Here is a 21,644-nt window from a genome sequence, read left to right as displayed (position 1 = left end):
CTAATGTTATTTAAATTGGGAATAAATATGTCTTATTTTTATGGAAATATTTTAGTAAAAATGTAATTAGACTAGTTGAAATTCGCTTAGTCTGCAGGTTTGCTGCGGCAGGGGTATTTCTTTTTAAAAATAATTAAAAATGTTTTTGTTCCTCAAAGTCTGAGTAATTTTAAAATATTTTTGGTAAGGAAATTGTCTAACAACATGACAATTAATTGTCTTGTTACATTATGACATCATCCTCTTGTTACAATATTGTGTACCTAGTACTTTTATGAAAGGGTCCACAATAGATAAGAATTTTCTACTAAAGCAGGCAATTTCAAAATATTAGGAGTTCAACAAGAATGTTAGTGCAATATTTATAGATTTAAAAAAAGCATGGTTTGCCAGACAAATTAATTAAACTAACAGAAATGTGTATGAAAGACTCATAAGCCAAAGTGAATGTGGAATGAGATCTATCTGCGGAGTTTTCCATCAACACGGTGTAAGACAAGGAGATGGTGTATCACCCATACTATTCAACTTGGCACTGGAAGAAGCCCTGCAGAAAACAAAAGAACATGGATTGGGTGTTAAGCTAGGAGTAGATCTAAATATATTGGCATTTGCTGACGATGTTGTCATTTTGTTAGAAACAGAGGAAAACTTGGCAATTTTGGCAGAAGTACTAACCAGTATAACAGAAGCAAACAAAATAAGACTGCAAGTAAATGTAGAAAAAACTCAAATCATTAGCTTTGGAAGACAAGCAAACAATAGAAACAGAAACATAAAGGACTTAACTTTAAATTGAACAGAAAGTTTCAAATATTTGGGAGTAACTGTAAATACTGTAGTAGAAACTCAGAAGACAAAGAGATACTAAGTTATCAAATGCCAATAGGTGTTTGGGAGCCTGCAAGAAGTTGATCTTATCTAAAGTATTATCTCACAGAAACAAAATACAGTTATATAAGACAATAATTCAACCTATTCTGTTATACATGGGTACTGACCAAGAAAAATGAAAATCGACTCATGATGTTTGAAAATAATGGGTACTGACCAAGAAAAATGAAAATCGACTCATGATGTTTGAAAATTACTAAGAAAAATATTTGGACTAGTGCAGGAGGGAGAAATGTGGAGGTTAAGGAAAAATAGAGAGCTAAGATCACTATACACCGACCCAGATATTGTTGCAATGGTTGAAGGAAGAAGGTTAAGTTGGATAGGGCATGTGCTAAGAAGAGAGAAAGGGACAAGACTGTATGAAGTTTGGAGAGCCACACCTGGAGGTAAACGTCCATTGGGAAGGCCGAAATTGAGATGGACTGACCAAGTATTGAACGACATCAGGACGATGGGTGCAAATGTCAACTTGGCTGAAGACAGAGAAGGGTGGAAGAGGCTGGTACACGAGGTGAAGAATCAACTGAGATTTGTGGAGCCACGCACGGCAGTAAAGTAAAGTAGGGGAGGGTGGGCCACAATGGATCAAAAATTACAAAACAATTTTTGGTTTTTTACCTGTTTGGTTAACAGCTTCAGAAGATAAATGTACTTACAGGATAACCTTTCCTGCATACATTACATATATTTTCAAATTGATAATGAAATGAAAACTAATTTTTATGGACTGTTTTAAAAAACCTTAGTCGGTGTTCCACTGTGGCCCAATATAGGGTTACAGTGGAACAATGAATTAAAATGCAAAAATACAGTGTACAATACATGTTGTTTACTCGCCAAAAATATTACACAAATGTAAAAACTAACATTTTCAAATGCTTCTCCTCGTAATTAGTTCACAGTGCGCAAGTGAAAATTCATTTTCTTCCTCTTAACATATTGATCTTCTAAAAAACAGCCAGTCAAGACTTTGGATATTAATAAATTTCCAAAGAAGGATATTTTGATGGAAAACCCCATAGTTGGGTTTCAAACTAATTGAGCGGAGCGAGCGAAGCTCTTATACGTCGACTCTTATGCATTTCGTAATACGCAAACTCCTAGACGGCTGAATCAATCGTTTTCAAATTTTGCATGGTGATAAAGGCCATATCGGTGAGTGCCAACATCTATATGGCGTTAAAAAAGTCTCTCGGGAATCCGCCCCACTGGGTCTCAAAGTTTCAATGTAAGGTCCATGGCGTAGGAAGTGGTGAAGGAAGTAGTCAAGGCGAGCTGTCCGGAGTGTGGGAACTGTTTATGACGATTAGATTAAGGTATCTGCATTCCTAAAATTCTATAGGATGGGAGGAAAACGGGTCCGCTACGTAGAAAGTGGTGAAGGAAGTGGTCAAGGCGAGCTGTCCGGAGTGTGGAAACTGTTTATGATGATTAGATTAAGGTATCTACATTCCTAAAATTCTGTAGGAAGGGAGGAAAACGGGTCCACGACGTAGGAAGTGGTGAAGGAAGTAGTCAAAGCGAGCTGTCCTGAGTGTGGAAACTGTTTATGACTATTAGATATAGGTATCTGAATTCCTAAAATTCTATGGGAAGGGAGGAAAACGGGTCCGCGACATAGGAAGTGGTGAAGGAAGTAGTCAAGGCGAGCTGTAAGAAGTGTGGGAACTGTTTATGATGATTAGATTAAGGTATCTGCATTCCTAAAATGCATACTTGGGAATAACGAATAGAAATTCTATCAAATAGCACTATTCATTAGTTTTTTTGGCTAACTTCTATTTTATTCGTTTGTTTTTAAATTAACTAACTAATAACTTCTATCAGTTACTTTTTACGGGACTAACTAATAACTTCTAACTAGTTAGAATTTCCAACTAACTTTCCCAATTATGCAGAAGCATCTCAAATACTGGTTATTTATTTCACGTGATCAGTGAGGGTTGCGTGCGGCCGTGAGAGGTCAGTGCCCTTGTAGACAAACAACGCGAGGGGTGGGGAAAGAGAAAGTCAAAGTCCAGTTGCTTTGGAATGCAGTGGGCCTGTGGAAGGGTAGTGACGGCCATTATCAACACCCCAAGCACTGATGGGTGGGAAGGGGAAATGTTTGTTTGGTGATTGATATTTATCATCTCAAGTGTCAAAACATTGTCTTAGTTGATGTTCATTATCTGACAAGTTTTATGTCATTTGTTTATGTTGCAGTAATGTAAATAAATGTGACAATGTTTGATTAAAACACAAGTACCAGGGGACCGATCTTGCTCGAGGTGTTTGATTTGTTCAAGAGGTAAAAAATAGAGCTTATAAGCCTACAAATATTTTCAGTCTTTACTACGATTAATTAAGTAGTAAAGTCAATTCGTTTTTGTAAGACATCCACTTATCCTCAATTTAGTCTACATAACTTTTTAATTTGGACGATCAATCTATAAAATGTCCACAATAAGCTTCAATCAATATAAAACTCATGATACATAACATCTGTTATCTGACGACCGTTATTGCATTAAGTCACTGGGATCGTGGAACATTGCAACTATAATTACGGGATGGTGTAATAACGCATCAATTCGTGCGGTGAATCGTCGAAAAATACAAATCTCCTTGGCCTTTCCTTTAGATTTTTAGTTCAATGTCAGTGTTTATTGTTTTGCAGTAAAACACTTAATGTTTTTGAACAGTCGTAATTATCCCTTTGGTTAGTAAGACATCATACAATGCAAATGTATTATACAAGCAATTTTCAATAGCATTGAAATTGGAGGAAATTGTAGGAGCCATTTTTTAAATCATATCTTGCACAATCTTTACTCATATTATAGTATATATTAGTAACCAAGATAAGACATTAAAAAATACTTTAAAACAACTGCCCAACGAACAACTAATTTCTACTAAAACTAACTTTATTTTTTATCAGTTAGTTTTTCAACTAACTAATAACTTCTATCAGTTACTTTTTAACCCTTTCAGTGCTATGAAACGATATATCGTTGTTTTAAAAAATCTCTAAGGGATATAATCTCTATATCTAAGGGATATAGAGAGGAAGGTTATTTTAACAAAAAGTAGCAAAACGGCCATTGGTGACCTGCATGTTCATAGGATACACTATCAACCACTTAGTTAAAAGATTCGCCCAATCCGATGATTTCGAGGTGTATGTCTAAACCAAGGATTATGAACACCTCACTATGCCCCAGTGGTTGTAGTATATCGCTACAAACACACAGGTCACCAATTATTTGCCACACAGGACGGGATTCGAACCCGAGCAGACGAATGCCACTGGCCAAGTGACACACGCCCTAGCCTTCTCGGCTATCTGTGCTTGAATACCGAGGAGTCAAAAACCGGTGTTTAAGCTGACTCTGCCGATTGCGAACAGATAGCGCTACGGATGGTTGTTCAATGCGTTACTAGGTAGCAGCACCAGTTAGTCACAGACTATTTAGATGATATTTTTTAGTTGAAAGCACAACAGGGATCATAAATGTGTTCCTGAGACTTTGCTGGAAAACATTAGTTTCCCTATAAAATGGCGATATTACGATAACCTCGTCCAACTAAATCAATATTACATAAATACATACATACATAATATTACATATTATTTAAATTCAATATTACATTGATAACTATAGCCTATGTCTTTTGATTTTATGAGATTTTTGTTTCAAACAATGCTATCGGAACATAAAAATTTATAGGAAAACCAGGAAAATTACAACAAAAACTAGCCTAAGTTTTATTTTATGTTTACTACAAATACCGTGATTTATCTTTGTTATATATTTTCTTATTGTCTTATTATTCAAAATTAGCCTAATTAATAAAATAGTTAGCATTACAGTTAAAATTCAACAACAGGTAATGGAATTAAAAGGCAAACAAAAAAGTCTTACGAAATATGAATTCTTGGCCTAGCACTGAAAGGGTTAAACTAACTAACTTATAATTTCTATCAGTTACTTTTTACGGGACTAACTTTTCTAACTAGTTAGAATTTTTGACTAACTTTCCCAACTATGCTAAAATGCTATGGGAAGGGAGGAAAACGGGTCCACGATGTAGGAAGGGGTGAAGGAAGTAGTCAAAGCGAGCTGTCCTGAGTGTGGAAACTGTTTATGACTATTAGATATAGGTATCTGAATTCCTAAAATTCTATGGGAAGGGAGGGAAACGGGTCCGCGACGTAGGAAGTGGTGAAGGAAGTAGTCAAGGCGAGCTGTCCGGGGTGTGGAAACTGTTTATGACTATTAGATTTAAGTATCTGCATTCCTAAAATGTCATGGAAAGGGAGGGAAAGAGATCCGTGGCGTAGGAAGTGGTGAAGGAAGTAGTAAAGACTAGCTGTCCGGAGTGTGGGAACTGTTTATGACGATTAGATTAAGGTATCTGCAATCCTAAAATGCTATGGAAAGGGAGGGAAACAGGTCCGTGACGCAGGAAGTGGTGAAGGAAGTAGTTAAGGCGAGCTGTCCGGAGTGTGGGAACTGTGTATGATGATTAGGTATCTACAATTTTAAAATTCTATGGGAAGAGAGGGAAACAGGTCCGCGACGTAAGAAGAGGTGAAGGCAGGGACATATTTCCGAATAGGCGGACTAGGCTCCCGCCTAGGGCGGCAAATTTTAGGGGCGGCAAAATTTTGAGGGTAAAAAAATAAAAAAACGAAGTTTTAATCTAAAAAAAATTTTAGCAAATAATTTTGGGAACGGCAAAATAGCCATTTCAAATATTTTGATTAAGTATACCGCATCCAAGTCAAACAAACGTCAATAGTTTATTACACAGCTGTGTAGAGTTGTCCGTGCTGCCCTATTGGTCTGGCGGACACACTCGCCGCGGGAGCGGGTCGCCGTGCCGGCCGCTATGTCTAGTGACAAACGTAGAAAACACTCCCTTCTGTTTACTTCATACACCACTACGCAGTGGCAGCACTATAGCTGAAAGATTCTTTTGCTAGGTTAAAATCAAGAAGGAAAGTGTGAACTAAATACTTACCACTGTACCAAACTTAATTAATTTAAAATTGTATATTATTCTTTCAGTAAAAGTACGTAATTTTTCTTTGCAATTCATGTGTTTTTTGTAAGAAAAAAATAGTTTAAGAAAACATATTTCCTTCATTTCAAATCAAAGCCAATAGCACGTCTCTCAAGTGGATCTGACTAATAGTGTTCAATGAAAAGCGTTATAAGAACCATTGTATACAGACGATTTTGTGTGCCGTTTAAAGCCGCAAAATGGGATTGTAAAAATACTGATTAGATAGAAAAAATGGTGCATTCCGGGTAGGCCTATCCAAGTCAGAATGTTTTGCAAAAAAACGGCACAAAAACGTCCGTTTAAAGGGGTTGAAATAGTATATTTCGTACCTAGGGCCGAAAATGAGGTTTCGCCGGCTCGAGATAGTTTTTAGGTTCGAGACGAAGTCAACCTAAAACGGGTCCGTGGTACAAACGCCATTTTCCACCACACTATACCTTAATAGCACTATTCACCACAATAATTATGCACACTGATAGTCAACACAACTAGAACTTTAAGGTTATGTAAAGAAATAATTTGAGGAATCAGCAAAAATTAAAATAAATAGTTGCTAGGCAGCGGTGACAATAAAACAATTCTATTGCAATGCTATGGATACTGATTGTGTATTTAATATGCATTCATGTTTAAAAAAGTAAGCGATCAGCTGATTTTGCGGCCCTAGGGATGTAAGAACCTGCTCGGTCCCCAAATGACGATGACAGCTGGCATGGCCAGCAAAACGTAACTTTCAGCCACCAATTAACGCAAGTAAAAGAGCTAAAAACATCATAGTGTGGTGAAAAGTTATTAAATTTGTTGATGCAGCATGCAATATTACCGATTATTTTTCCACAAAACCAGCTGACAGGGCATGTATTGGCCATTGGGGTGATATTAGTGAGGTCGGGGAGTGCGTTGAAAAGTGGGAGCGGGAGGGGCGGCGGCAAACTTTGTTGCCTAGAGGCGGCAGATACTTAAATACGTCCCTGGGTGAAGGAAATAGTAAGGTGAGCAGTGTGTAGTGTGGGAACTGGAAACCTGATTGTAGCAGTTAGATTAATGTATCTGCAATCCTGAAATGCTATATGAAGGGATGGAAGCATCCCCACGACATAGAAAATTGTGAAAGAAGTAGTAAAGGCTAGCAGTGCGGAGTGTGGGCAATGTTTGTGGAAATTAGATTGACGTATCTAAAATACTAAAATGCTATGGAAAGTGATGAAAACAGGTCCACGATGTAGGAAGTGGCTTAGGAAGTAGTAAAGTATGAGCATATTGTGTGAACCGTCTGTGGCAGTTAGATTAATGTATCTTCAATCCTAAAATGCTACGAGAAGGAAAGGAAACAGGCCCCACGACGTAGGAAGTGGTGAATGAAGTAGTAAAGGCTGGCAGTGCAGAGTGAGGAACCGTTTGGGCAGTTAGATGAATGTATCTAATACTTAAATGCTATGAGAAGGGCAGGAAACAGGTCTATGACGTAGGAAATGGCGAAGGAAGTAGTAAGGGTTGCAGTTCAGAGTGTGGGAACTGTCTTTGGCAATTACATTAATGTATCTGCAATCCTAAAATTCTATGGGAAGAGAGGGAAACAGGTCCAGACGTAGGGGGTGGTGAAGGAAGTAGTAAAGGTGAGCAGTGTTGAGTGTGGGAATGGATAAATGTATCTGCAATGCTAAAATCCTATGGGAAGAGACTGTAGACTGTAGGTTAAAATGATTACGAAGCACGAATCGATACATATTATCGATACATGCAATCGTTTACAATAGAAATTTACAACTGAGTTGACAACAGCTGATTTTTACTCCCTAAAGTGTAAAAATGCTACTTTAGACCCGCAGCGCATGCATTAAAAACGGCTGTTTTTACTGCAGTATGACAAAAACAATATAATATGAACCCTTGATGACTCCGCTCAATTTTGTGGATGCCTCTGCGAACGCCACCTAGTAAATTAATACCATATAATAGGTAATATTTTTTGTTACAATGTAACACATGCCGTTGGGTCAGAGTGGAACAGTTCCATTGTGGCTAGCATCAACTGTTTCATTGTGACCCATGTCTGTTTGATAAGAAAAACTAACCCTAATTCCACTTTGTAAAAATATCAGACTTTGTAAAAATATGCTAACTAGTCTAAACGTTTTAAAAAGAGTTGTTCTTTACATTGGGATGTGACACCTATCTCTAATAACTTCAAATAAAAGTTAAAGTTGTGAAGAAACAACCTGGAAAAGTTACTTCAAGATGTCAAAAACAAAATATGAATAATATCTCTTCCTTACATGGAGGCAGCCATTTGCACGAATGAACTATGGGTGAACAAACAATTTTGGAGTTTACTCACAGATTGCATCAGTTGGCAAACTAGCCGAATAAAAAAAAATATAGTTGTTCCACTGTGGCCCATGTTTCATTGTGGCCCACCCCAGGGCTACTATCCCTGGGCCCACCCTCCCCTAAAGCATAACAACAACCAGTATACTTTACTTTATTTGACCAATAACATTAAAATTATGTTACAGTTATTATAAATGGATTAGTTAAACGGTGTCATGATCAAACCTTTCAACTGCTTTAAAGGGTTTAAAGTCAATTACAAACTCATCTTGATTCGAGGATAAGACCCTGTACACATGGGAGCGTTGGAACGCACGTTTTGGAGTAGAAGGGAGTAGGTTTTGTGTATATTTACTGTGTACTTCCATATACAATACCTTATGGTAATTACAAGGTTCTATTCTGTTGAAATCCAATCCCTACCAATGCTCTCACAAAGTGTAAGACTGACTTTAACTTTCGTTAAATGAAGCAATTAGCATGCTTTAGTAATTAAAAAGGTTACTTTGATATATCCTCAATTAGGTTACAAAGTAAAAAAAAAACGAGGTAATCTTTCTTGTAAAAGTGGATGTCCCAAGTGTTCTTATGGAATTTTCCCCATTTTTTCCCAAGTATATATATTTGACATACCGGCCCCCTTGAACCGATCCGGTTCAACAGAAAAACAAGAACCATGCATGATTGAAATATGAGGAATAAAAATAAGGAAGGGGGTTGGTAGCCAGAGTTATGTTAGGTTAGTTTATAGGAAGGCGGGAAACCTTAACTACAGGTCGTGTTAAGGTTTTTGTAGATGTCTTGATTTGAACGACTCTTACAGTGCCATCTTGACCAGGAGAGGCTGAGATGATTCGACCAAGCATCCAAGCAAGAGGTGGAGTATTGTCTTCATGAATGATTACTAAGTCTCCGATCTTGAGGTTTTCTTCTGGAGTAATCCACTTAGATCGTTCTTGGAGGGTCTGCAGATACTCTCTATGCCATCTGTTCCATATGTGTTGAGCAAATGCGTGCACAAGTTTCCACCGTTTCAGGCGATTTACAGAGATATCCGTGAGATGAGGTTCTATTAGAGACGTCAGAGGTCCTCCTGTCAGGAAGTGTCCTGGAGTTAATGCTTCAAGGTCAGATGGGTCTGCAGAGAGTGGTGTAATAGGCCTTGAATTTAACATTGACTCAACACGAGCAATCAGTGTTAGAAACTCTTCATAGGTTAGGATTTGTGTACCTATGACTCTCTTCAAGTGGTATTTGGCACTTTTTATTGCCCGCTCCCACAAGCCTCCTTGGTGTGGAGCTCGAGGTGGTATGAAATGGAAAGTTATTTTGTTGTTCTGGGCAAACCGTTGTGTTTCAGGTTTTATCATTAGGTCTTGGAAGCATTTTTTAAGCGTTGAGGCTGTTCCAATGAAATTGGTGGCACAATCTGAATATAAATCTGATATAGTGCCTCGTCTGGCAGTAAACCTAGTTAAGGAAGCAATGAATGCATCTGCTGAAAGATCTGTGACCATCTCCAAATGTACAGCCTTTGTGGCAAAGCATATAAATAAACAGAGATAGACTTTAATTGGCTGCAGTCGACGTAAGATGTGAACCTTTACTGTAAAAGGTCCAGCATAATCCATAGCGGAAACATTGAAACAACGAGTAGCCGTAACACGTCCAGCAGGTAAGTCGCCCATTAAAGGTGCTGTCATTTTAGGCTTAGCTTTGAAACATCGAATACATTTAAATATTCTGGAGCGTATAACACTTCTCTGAGACAATATCCAGTAGTTTTGCATTAACATTGCTTGAAGGAGTTGTGGTCCTGCATGTAGATATATTTTATGAAAGAAATCAATCAGCAGGTGGACTACAAAATGGTTCTTGGGAAGCAAAATGGGATGTTTTGCACTGTACTTAAGTGGTGAATTTTTCAGTCTTCCACCAACTCGTATGATTCCTTCTTCATATAAGAAAGGTGCAAGCCGTTGTATTTGGGTAGAACATGTTTTCTTAGCTTGAAGCGATTTGATCTCATTTGCAAAGCATTCCTTTTGCACACACCAACATATGCGATTTGTTGCACTTTCAAATTCCTGTTTGGTTAAATGAGTGGTTATTTTTGCCTTTAGCTTTAGACATTTAATAAAACGAAGAACATAAGCCATAACGTTTACAAGTTTAGACCATGAGGAATATTTACTTAAAAAATGTAGTTTAGAGTCATCGGTTGATGTTATGAGGTTGAATGTCTCTGATTTCAGTTCATTAAGAGATTCTTCAGGATCTGGGGAAAGTTTAGTTTGTGGCCATGTAATTGAGTCCCATTTAAGCCACTTAGGTCCTGACCACCAGAGCTCATGATTCATTAAAGCGGATGGTGTTAGGCCACGAGAGGCGCAATCAGCAGGGTTCTCTGCTGAGGAAACGTGTCTCCATATGCATGAAGGAGTAAGCTCTTGTATCTGAGCTACTCTATTTGCTACAAATAGTTTTAGCTTGTAAGATGGGGTGTGGATCCATGACAGAGCAATCATAGAATCTGACCACGCATTGATAGCTGTAATATGGTACTGTTTATCAAACTTATTGATGCAATAGTGAAGCAACTTGGCAAGTAAATGAGCGCCGCATAGTTCAAGCCTAGGTATTGTAGTGCGTTTAAGCGGAGCTACCTTTGATTTTGCAATCAACAAATGAGTTGAAACATTGTGATCAGAATCTTCTAACCTTAAAAAGACACATGAAGCATAGCCTGATTCACTAGCGTCTGAAAAGCCGTGTAATTGTATATTACTGGCGTTTACCATGGGAAGGTAGCGAGGTATTTTTAGATTGTCAATTTCTGAGAGCTCACTGATAAATTGAGACCATTTCTCAGAAAGTGTCTCAGGAAGCTGAGTATCCCATTCTAACCCTAAACACCAAATGTGCTGCATTAATGCCTTTGCCCAAAAAACCAGCGGACAAATTAGCCCCATGGGGTCATAAATCTGAGCAATAAAAGAAAGAAGTGCTCTCTTTGTATGTACTCCTAAGGGTTTGGGTATAGCATAAGAAAATTTGTCTGTTTGTGGTATCCATTTTAAGCCAAGGACACTGTGACAAGGTTGATCAGTGCTTCGAAGCATGAGGGGAGTTTCACGATGATCCAGCGGAACATTTTCAAGAAGTTTTTCATTATTAGAAGACCATTTTCGTAGCTGAAATCCTCCTTTGAGTAGTAAATCGATAACATCTTGCTGTAAGTCAAGGGCTTCATTTAAAGTGTCACAACCTAACAAAGCGTCATCAACATAGATTTGATCTTGCAGAGCTTTGGCTGCTAGCGGATGGTTATCACCTTCATCGGCCATTAGCTGTTGGATAACACGATTGGCTAAATATGGACTTGAACTCATGCCGTATGTAACCGTGGTTAACTGATACACTTTGATCGGATGAGAGGGCTCTTCTCTCCAGTAAATCAATTGAAATTTTCTATCATCTTCATGAATTAATATCTGCCTAAACATTTGTTTTATGTCACATGTGAAGACATATTTATGTTGTCGAAAGCGAAAAATTATATCAGTGGGATCGTTATGCAGTTTTGGGCCTTGGTGTTGTAAGCTGTTAAGCGAGATTCCAGTAGAAGTTGGGACCGAACTGTTAAAAACCACTCTTAGCTTGTCTCCTTTAAAAACACCATGATGAGGCAGGAAGAAGTGAGGTTCGTCTGAGGGCGGAATGGATTCACAAATTTCCATATGACCAGAAGCCTCATAATCTTGCATGAATTCAACATATTTCACCTTGAAGTCTGGTTGAGCAGCAAATTTATTTTCAAGTGAGTTAAACATACGTTTAGCTACAGGTGCTGAAAGACCCAATTTCTGAGGGGATTCCTTAAACGGTAAACGACAGATATATCTACCGGTATTGTCACGTGAGTGTGAGTTTAGGAAATGTTTTTCACACTCTGCATCAGTTGGCGAAATTTTCAAAGTTTGAGGCGGTTCTTCAATTGACCAGAATCGTTGAAGAGTAGCATGAAGATCTAAGTCGTTAGTTGAGAGAAGAGTGGATATTCCACTAAATTGAAGCGGTTGATTGGAGGGAGCAATAGGTGCGGCACCAAGCACAACAAAGCCAAAAATTGTTCTCATAATGAAGGGTAAATTTTCTCCCATACTTACAGGCGGCTCAAGTAAAGTTTGAGGGAATAGATCCGCTCCTATCAATAAATCAATGGGACCTGGCAAGTCAAAGGTTGGATCGGCTAGCATGTATTTTTTCAGTTGAGCTTTGATGAAGGGTGAGAGTTGAACTCGAGGCAGGTTACTTGTAATCTGATCAAGAATAAGAACAGGATGAGAAGAGGCCAAATTTGACCCACTGAGGGAAGAGATATTCAGATGTGTGAAACCTTTAGGCTTTATGTTAGCCACAGAAATTCCTTTGATATCAGGGACGCCAACAGCAGAGCGTTTTACATTTAATATATTTGCACAACTTTCTGAAATAAGTGTGGTTTGTGAGGCGCTATCCAAAACAGCGCGCAAAACGAGACCGTTTCCTTTGTGAGTAGAAACTTTCACTAAAGCGGTTGCAAGCAATACAGTATTATTCTGAGTACGAGCCAAACCCATAAGAGTATTCGATTGATTGACATGATCAGGGGACTTAACATTACTTGTACAGGGATCAGTGTTTGCTTCATTCAATCTTGTTTGAGCCTGGTCAAAATGCAGGAGAGTATGATGTCGTTTTGAGCAAGTAAGACAAGTCTGTTTAGATTTACACATTTTAGGTTTGTGCATACCAAAACAGTTTACACATAAGTCTTTACTCTTAATGAAGTCAAACCTGTCTTTAGTATTAATGCCCCCAAATTTAGGACATTTGAATACTATGTGAGTAGTAGCGGAGCAATAAATACATTTAAGCATTCGATCTTTGTCGTTAGACGACAACAATACAACATTAGCCCTATTAGTTTTAGCCTTATTTGCAAAATTAGATTTGATTGGGTGGTTGCTCTTATTTTCATTTGGTGAAAATGTTTTGTTCGAAACAGAAGCTAACTCCGCAGCCTCCTCTTGTGTACATTTATTTTCCAAGAAAAGAATTAATTCATTGATAGTAGGGACCTTTTTTGAGTCATTACGTGAGTGCTCAAACTTAGTGCGGAGAGCAGAATCAAATTTACGCAAAATATGCGTTGTCAAAAGCAAACTTTCATTAGCAATATCATGACCAAGAGTTTTTAAGGCCTGGTAGTTTTCATTGTAAACTGAGAGAAATTTCCGCAATTGTTTGACAGTAGGCCTAGTAAGTTGAGGCAAATCTAAGATATTGTTAGTATGAAGAGTGATTAGCAACCTTGTATTGTGGTATCTATCTATCAGAGATTGCCATGCTATAGCATAGTTCGCAGCGTTAAGAGGCAAAGATTTCACCAAACTCAATGGCTCATCTGAGAGACAGGATAGCAAATATGTAAATTTTTCTATGTTACTGAGTGACTCATTAGTATGAACTGCATTTTCAAATATGCTATGAAACGACATCCACTGGTCTGGTTGACCAGAGAATTTACCTAAATCCAATGAAGGCAATTTTATTGTCGGAGGTACAGCCACAGCTTGTGCTGTTGAACTAGCGGTGGACTGATTCAATTGCTCAGATACTGCAGGTGTAGACGGTATTAATGTGCTACATAAGCTACTAATATTTATGTACAGGTCAGATATTTTATCTTGAAGTTCGGTTACCTTTTCATCTACGATGTCTTCAGGTAGGGGAGTTGTAGAGAACAACTTATTAACAATTTTTTCAAATTCTGCATGTTTTTGAGAAGCTGCAGTTGAAAGTAACTTTATTCTATTTATTTGTTGATCATTTAAAGATTCAAGGGCTTGAACAGTACTTAATGTTGTAACTTGCTTGTCAATACTACTAAGTCTTTGTTCAATAAGTTGACTTTGCTTGACAAAAGATAAAAATCTCATTTTGGAATAGAATAGTCAAACACACAATAAAACTCAAAAGGTCTGTATAAACTCCACCTTGGAATTTATAAATTAAAGTTATTTCTTCACTAGAAATTTCAATAACTTATTTTGCAAAGTATTTGCAATATAAAATCACACTAAATTATTTACATTTTAATTTTCTTTCCAGAAGTTCCAGAAGTATCATCTATATATCTAATTCCGTAAGCCCAAAATTTTACAATGAAATTGTGAGCGAACTGGAGGCCGTAGAAAGCTGGAAGGGGTCTCATTTTAAAGGTCTGGGCATGAAGTTTTGGGGAAAAATACTCATTTTTCTTACTTATGCACCAAAAGGTTATTACAGGATAAAATAAATCACATTTAAATAGCATGGGAATCCAGGTCATGTCCGATTTGTTTACTTTAAAACATGTGGTTTAGATTTATTTAAAGCATATGGTAATATCATTGACTATTGGCTACAAAAGTTGTATTAATAGTGTTAAAGGTAGTATGTAATATATGTATTGTATGTAACTATAGTGCATTTGAAAGTAAACATGCGTGCAAATGAAAATGAAACAGCATTTTGTGATTGGCTTCTACGCTTATATTAGGTAATGGAATCTTAGAGAGCAATAGGGCAACACCGGCAATTGACATTCCAGATAACTTTGTTCTCTCTGATTGTGCAATAGTTTATGGCAACTCAATAAATCCAGAAAATATTCAAAACTACTCCAATCAAATAATTGTATGCCCTTTAAATGAACATTGTGATAATTTAAATGAAGAAGTATTAAAAATCTACTACAGTAATTATGAAGTAGTTTCAGAAGACCCTACAGAGAGGTTGAACATACCAATTGAGTTTATAAATTCAATTACACCATCTGGAATGCCACTACACAAATTAGTTTTAAAAGTTGGTTCAATAGTGATGCTCATAAGAAATAGGGTCTGGATTAGTTAATGGAGTACGATTGGTTGTGTTGGGTATGTCTGAAAAAAGTGTAAAGTTAGTAGTAATTACTGGAGTAGGGAAAGGGAACATATTTTTCATGTCAAAAATAAAACTAATATCTACAGATCCTAATATGCCCTTTAAATTTACAAAGGATTCAATTCCCATTGCGATTATCTTTCACCATTACTATAAATAAAGCGCAAGGCCAAACCTTCCCAAAAGTTGGAATTTATTAAAAAAAAAAAAAAACAGTGTTTACCCATGGTCAACTTTATGTTGCTTTTAGCCGGGTAAAGCGGCCAGATGACGTTAAAATAGAAATAGAAACAAATAAAGACCAAGGAATGGACCAAAATGGATACTACACAACAAATGTTGTTTTCAGAGAGATTTTGTTACAGAATTAGTATTTTACAATTTGGAAGATGACATTATCTCTATGTGTTGTGTTTTTCTAAGTGAATTTGTCTATATTAAAAAAAAATGTATATATATTTAATTAATAGTGAAGATTATTGAAAATGTTCTTTTGCTGTATTATGATTAGAAAATTTATGTTACAAACCCACCACATGAAGAGTCCTTTTGAATTTTTATCCTAAACAGAGCAGACATAAAAATGAATTATGCAGGTATGTGGTTATACATTATTATAATATACAAAAAATTTAAACGATAATTCAAGGTAGGGTACGGTAACCCATGAGACAAATAATTTGTACAAAATAATTATTAGAATATATTACATATACTGTATATAAAGGGGCTATTGCCCCTACAAGCCACTAGTTTAATACAATAATGATCAATCGACAATATTACTGTACAAAGCAATCAGCTGTTTTCGTGATAGATGAGAATCAATAACATTTGTAGATAATCAGAACAAGGAAAGGAAGGATATTTATTTCTGGCTACACAATGAATATCCTGGAATGCAAACAGAATACTGAGAGGGGAAGGGGGGTATGTCTGCTAGAGATAAGGCTCATGAAATGGCTGAGATATAATCATGAATATTTAAAATTGGACATGAAACTAGACTTTCACTTTTGTGCATGTTTGGAAATGAAATATAAAAATCATCAAACTTAAATATGTTTGATTTTGAAAATATATAGTACAATGTCCTATGATTTAAAAAAATCAATAAAACAACACTGGCTTATTTAATAAATGTTCACAAATTATAAAAATGTGTTTGTAATGAAATAAAAAATGTATTTCACAATGAAATTAAATCTTAACAATTCTTTAAATATTTCCAACGCACTGAGTTTATCCGTCCGGCTCGAAGTACCAAAAATGTGGGGAATTTATGTTAATTAGAAAGCAATGTGGACTGTATTAAAGTAATTTTGAATTGGATACACTAACCTTTTGTTATTAAACTGATGCGTAGACTGGGGGCCCCCTTTGATGAATCCTGAAATGCTATAATGTTGATAAGTTCACTTTTTCACACTATATGATGTTAAAAAACACTTCAATTGTCTTTATAATAAGTTATAAGCCAGCGGTAAATATTTATGTTGGTAAAGAGGTTTATGGTATTTGAAAATGTAGGAGAAAAGGCATGTTAAGTCCTCATAGCAACAGGACTTGCCCAAGAGTGTGCCACTACTCTACTGAAGGAAGGAGTTGGTCATGTGATACATATCAGTGACCAATCAGAGAGCTAGTCTTGAAACCATTGGGGTTTGAAGATACTGATGCACTCTATGAGGAAAACATTTAACTATTTGAAATGGTATTTAAATGGAGATTGTGGTGAAATCAGTTACATATTATTAGAGTGCATTAAAATTAAAAATTAATATAAGAATACTTAGAACAAAACAGTATATATATTTGACAGTAACCAAAGTGAGATATATCATACCTCCTAATAAACATCACTTTTTTGCCTGTTTGCATAATAGCTTAAGAAGACTTAAACATCAGGTTTAGTTAAATTTCTTACCAACAAAACCCCTTCCTTTGTAAACGTAAAAATAGTAATAGAACCTTTTATGTCACATCCACATCAGATGTTATGGTGCAAAATACCCCCGCTGCAGCAAACCTGCAGACTAAGCGAATGCCCATATACCTCCAGTTAAATTTTTTCCCCTGTAATAGCCACATTTATTTCCTACTAGCAGTTACCCGGCGTGCAATGCTGCGCTAACAACAATTATTTTAAACTAGGTGAAACCCATCGAAATCTACGGTTGCTTTAAAGGCTTACGACAATTCTTCTAACTGCAACAAAAAGAGTGAAATTATAAAAAGCATTTAGCATTGTTTAATGAGTAATAAATAGGTGTAGAAACAATAATGACTACTAGGTGAAACCCGTCGAAATCGACGGTTATTTTCAAGGATTACGCTAATTCATCTAACTGCGATAAATTGAGTGAAATTGTACATATTTTGAGCATTTAGCATTGTTTAAAGATTAATAAGTGTAAAAACAATAATGATAGTTACCAAATATGGTTGATCATTCAATGAATAAAATATCTCCCATACCGTACGTCATCGGAGTTATTAGTATATTATCTGGTATCTCATCGTTTAGATTAAACTTTAAATAGTATTTAAATCGTATTGGTGGATCTTTTGTAGTTAAACACTTCCGTGATTTCATCAGTGTAATGCAGATTAATCTATGATTTTATTTGAAAAAAAATATCTGTTTGTTGGGAAGACACGTTCTAACTTCAAAGGGAGATATCCATTACAGTGTAAGTTTGATTTTTCCTTCGTCACGTCGCGTCAGTTCATATCGTACTTCTGTGCTAATGAATAACTCTATCACAGTTTTGAGAAATTTGTTGTGGGGTTACTGTTAAAGCTGGAATTCCTTGACATGGGGGATGTCAGTTTTAGTTGTCTCAGCCATATCAATTACATAAAGTTGTCAATATAATCTCTCTACGGAATGTGAGGTGTAGTGGAATATACTTGAAGTGAAGTTGGCTTTTATTCTTAAACTGTTAGGGGCCTCCTCATTTATATGCGGCTTCATTGACAACAAATAATGCAAATGACATAGCAATGGGACATTTCCATAAAGCAAAAATACTCTAAATTTGCTGTTACGTAAATATTGACGTTTACATGCATTGTTAATCAAAGTATCTTATAAAGGATGATGTGATCTAGTTTAAAAGGAATATGACCTTTCTGTCATGACTGTAGCTGCTTAAATATTATTTACTCATTTGGCCATATTTACAGCCAAAATGTTGTGTTATTTTCAATAACATATGGGTAAGTTACATAGATTTTTTTGCTGCTGATTAGTGCACTTTAAGAATATATATTTTGGAGATAAATTCAATGGTTTTTGTTGCAGAGTAGCGCTAGTAAACATGCACAACCCTTTTCGTTAGTCTAATAACATTCAAAGGCTCTCTAAGAATTCAAGTTCTTATTTGTATAGGTACATATCTATATTATGTTTTCACTAAGCTGAATGAATACATCGAAGTAACCTCTCTGAAAAGTCTGCAGTATATTGCAGTTTTCCAGCTTAATGACTTTATTTATCATGCAAATATTTCTACATAAATAATTGTAAAATGTTTTATCCAGTTGCTGTAAACTAATATTAATTTATCAAAATATGGACACGGCTCAAATAGGCACCGTGCCCTTCAGCACTTGTAGGCTATTATTTTGTATTGTATTACACAATTTATTATTTTTCCAATGATTGAAAACATGTATGACAATAATCTCATGAACCTATGATGATCTGTCTAGAACAATATGATAAAAATAAAGACAAAAATGGTGAAAAGGGTAGTCACCAACCCGTAAAATAGATATAAGGTCAATAAGAAATAATTTTAAGAGTTACTGTGATAAAAGGATTTTCCACTGATTTCGTCATGGTATATATTGCAAAGCATAACATGATACAGAAAAATATTAATTTTAAAATCAGAAAATAACATTGCAAATGCTTCTTTTGGACAATTCAGTAACTCCCAATTAATGTGTCTTGTTTAAAATACAATTTACAAATTAACAGCTGTTTCATTAAAAAGTATTATCCACATGGCCAAAATGTAAACAAATCTGTAGAGAGGGATCTTTAAAGGCTTCTGGGGCAGAGCCCTAAGGGAATTTACTTCCTTTTTCTTTTGATAACCCATCTACAGACCAAGACCTTTCTTTTGATACCCCTACCAAGTTTTTACGCCCAGCCGTTCTCTCAAATTAGTGGAGACAAAGTTTCCAATTAAATTTTTAGATTCCCCCATATTAATCTTATGGGAGAAAATCCAACTTTGATGGAAGATCCTGCCCAAACTAATAAAGATATCAAAAAACGAAAAACACTTTGCAAAACTACAGATCAGGGCAATTCTTTTGACATTTTAATCATCAAAATCGGTCCAAAAATGAGGGAGGAGTTCTGTTCACAAAAATCGGCTTAGCGTATTATACAGGGTGTTTTTTTTTTTAAACTTGCATCTTTATTTATGTAAAAACCGCAATAGATAGAAATATGCAGTTTGCGGGAATCATCTATTGACATAGGGGGCCCAATTTTTTTTAATTCAACATTCCCCCCCTTTTCCCCCCTGCCTCAACTTAATTTTTTTAAATAGCAAGGTACCCCTTGTGACATATCAAATGAAAGAGCATGAAAAAAGAAAATTTTTGGTGAAATTTATTTTTCATTTGATATGTCACAAGGGCGGGTACCTTGCTATTAAAAAACAAGTTATTGGTAGGGGAAAAGTGGGGGATTATCTCACAAATTCATAAGCCGATTTTAATTTTTTTTTCACCAAAAATTTTCTTTTTTCATGCTCTTTCATTTGATATGTCACAAGGGGTACCTTCTTTAAAAAAAAAAATTAAGTTCCGGGGGGGAGGGGGGGAATATCTTCCAAATTTATGAACCGATTTTCAATTTTTTTCATCAAACATTTTCTTTTTTCATGCTCTTTTATTTGATATGTCACAAGGGGTACCTTGCTATATAAAAAAATTAAGTTGGGGGAAAGGGGGGGAATGTGAATGTAACGTTGAATTCAAAAAAATTGTGCCCCCTACGTCAATAGATGATTCCCGTCAACTGCATATTTCTATCTATTGCGGTTTTTACATAAATAAAGATGCAAGTTTAAAAAAAAACACCCTGTATATATAGATTGCGTTAGTTACAAAATATGGTTGATTATTCAATGAACATATTTCTTATACCGTCCATCTATGAGTCATTATTCCTATGTTAACTGGTTTATCTTCTTTTTGATGAATATATTATCTTCTATATATATAAAATCCAATGTATGTTTGTTTGTTTGTTTGTCCTTTATGGACTCCGAAACCGCTCGACAGATTGTAATGAAACTTTCAGGCATTATTAAGCATTATTCAAGGATGGTTTGTGTGAAGTTTGGTGCAGATCCGTCAAAAGGGCTCCGCCCTAGTAGCTCTGGAGTTTCCCATGTTAACCTTATGAGTACTCATACGGTATTTAAATGGAATTAAAGAATCTTAACAGCTGGTTCAACAGGTTCAACTAAACAATTTGATTTGACAACCTGGAGGCGAGTTAGCGTAGCGAACGAGCTAACCTCAAGGCAAGTGAGCGCAGCGAACGAGCTCCAACCTAAAGGTGAGTGAGCGTAGCGAACGAACTTAAACCAGGACGTGATTGAGCCATGCGAACGAGCTCTTTTATGAAGTTAAACAGGGCAAAGCCCGCGGGTACAGCTAGTACATTTAAAAGTAGTAAAAGTAGTAAAAGTTAGTAAAGTAGTAGTATATTTAAAAGTAGTGAAAAGCATACTTGACTGGTTTTTATGAGGTATCCAGTTCCAATTCCTCTCCGTGACGAACCTTTTGTCAAATATTTTGCTTAGAATTCGATTACTTAAATGTACATCTTTTGTACAGTATAAATTTGAGGCATTTATCATTTAATTTTATAAACAGGACAATTTTAGCGAATTTACCTATAGGGAAGTAGCTATTACCGTAGTACTTATGGTAAGACCTGGACCCGGGACCAATTTAATTTTTCATTTATATATATATGTGTGTGTCTGTTAGCACGATAACTCAAGCAAAAATGATCAGATTTTGATGTAATATGGTACAAACGTGTAAACCTACGTTTATTCAAACGAGTTCGCGATCCAGCATAATCGGACCATGGGAACAGGGGTTTATGGGGGGTTTTATGGGGTAAAAATGGGGTTTTCCCATGTTTTACTCTAAAAACAAAAAATTGTGCAATTTCTTTGTAAACCCTTTTGTAGAGCTTAAAAAAAGAAATAATTTAGTATAATGAAGCGCTGTTTTATGCCTAACGGTCACGGAGAAAATTCAAAAACAGTGTATATTATAATTTCCATATTATTCTTATGGAGAAAATGAAAATTGTTGTAGTTTACTTGTTTATGGATATTGAT

This window comes from Macrosteles quadrilineatus, unplaced genomic scaffold (genome assembly GCF_028750875.1).
Source record: "Macrosteles quadrilineatus isolate MER2022 unplaced genomic scaffold, UCM_ALF_1.0 Scaffold_1__1_contigs__length_201487025, whole genome shotgun sequence".
Lineage (NCBI taxonomy): Eukaryota > Metazoa > Arthropoda > Insecta > Hemiptera > Cicadellidae > Macrosteles > Macrosteles quadrilineatus.
This window is presented reverse-complemented; position numbering follows the sequence as displayed.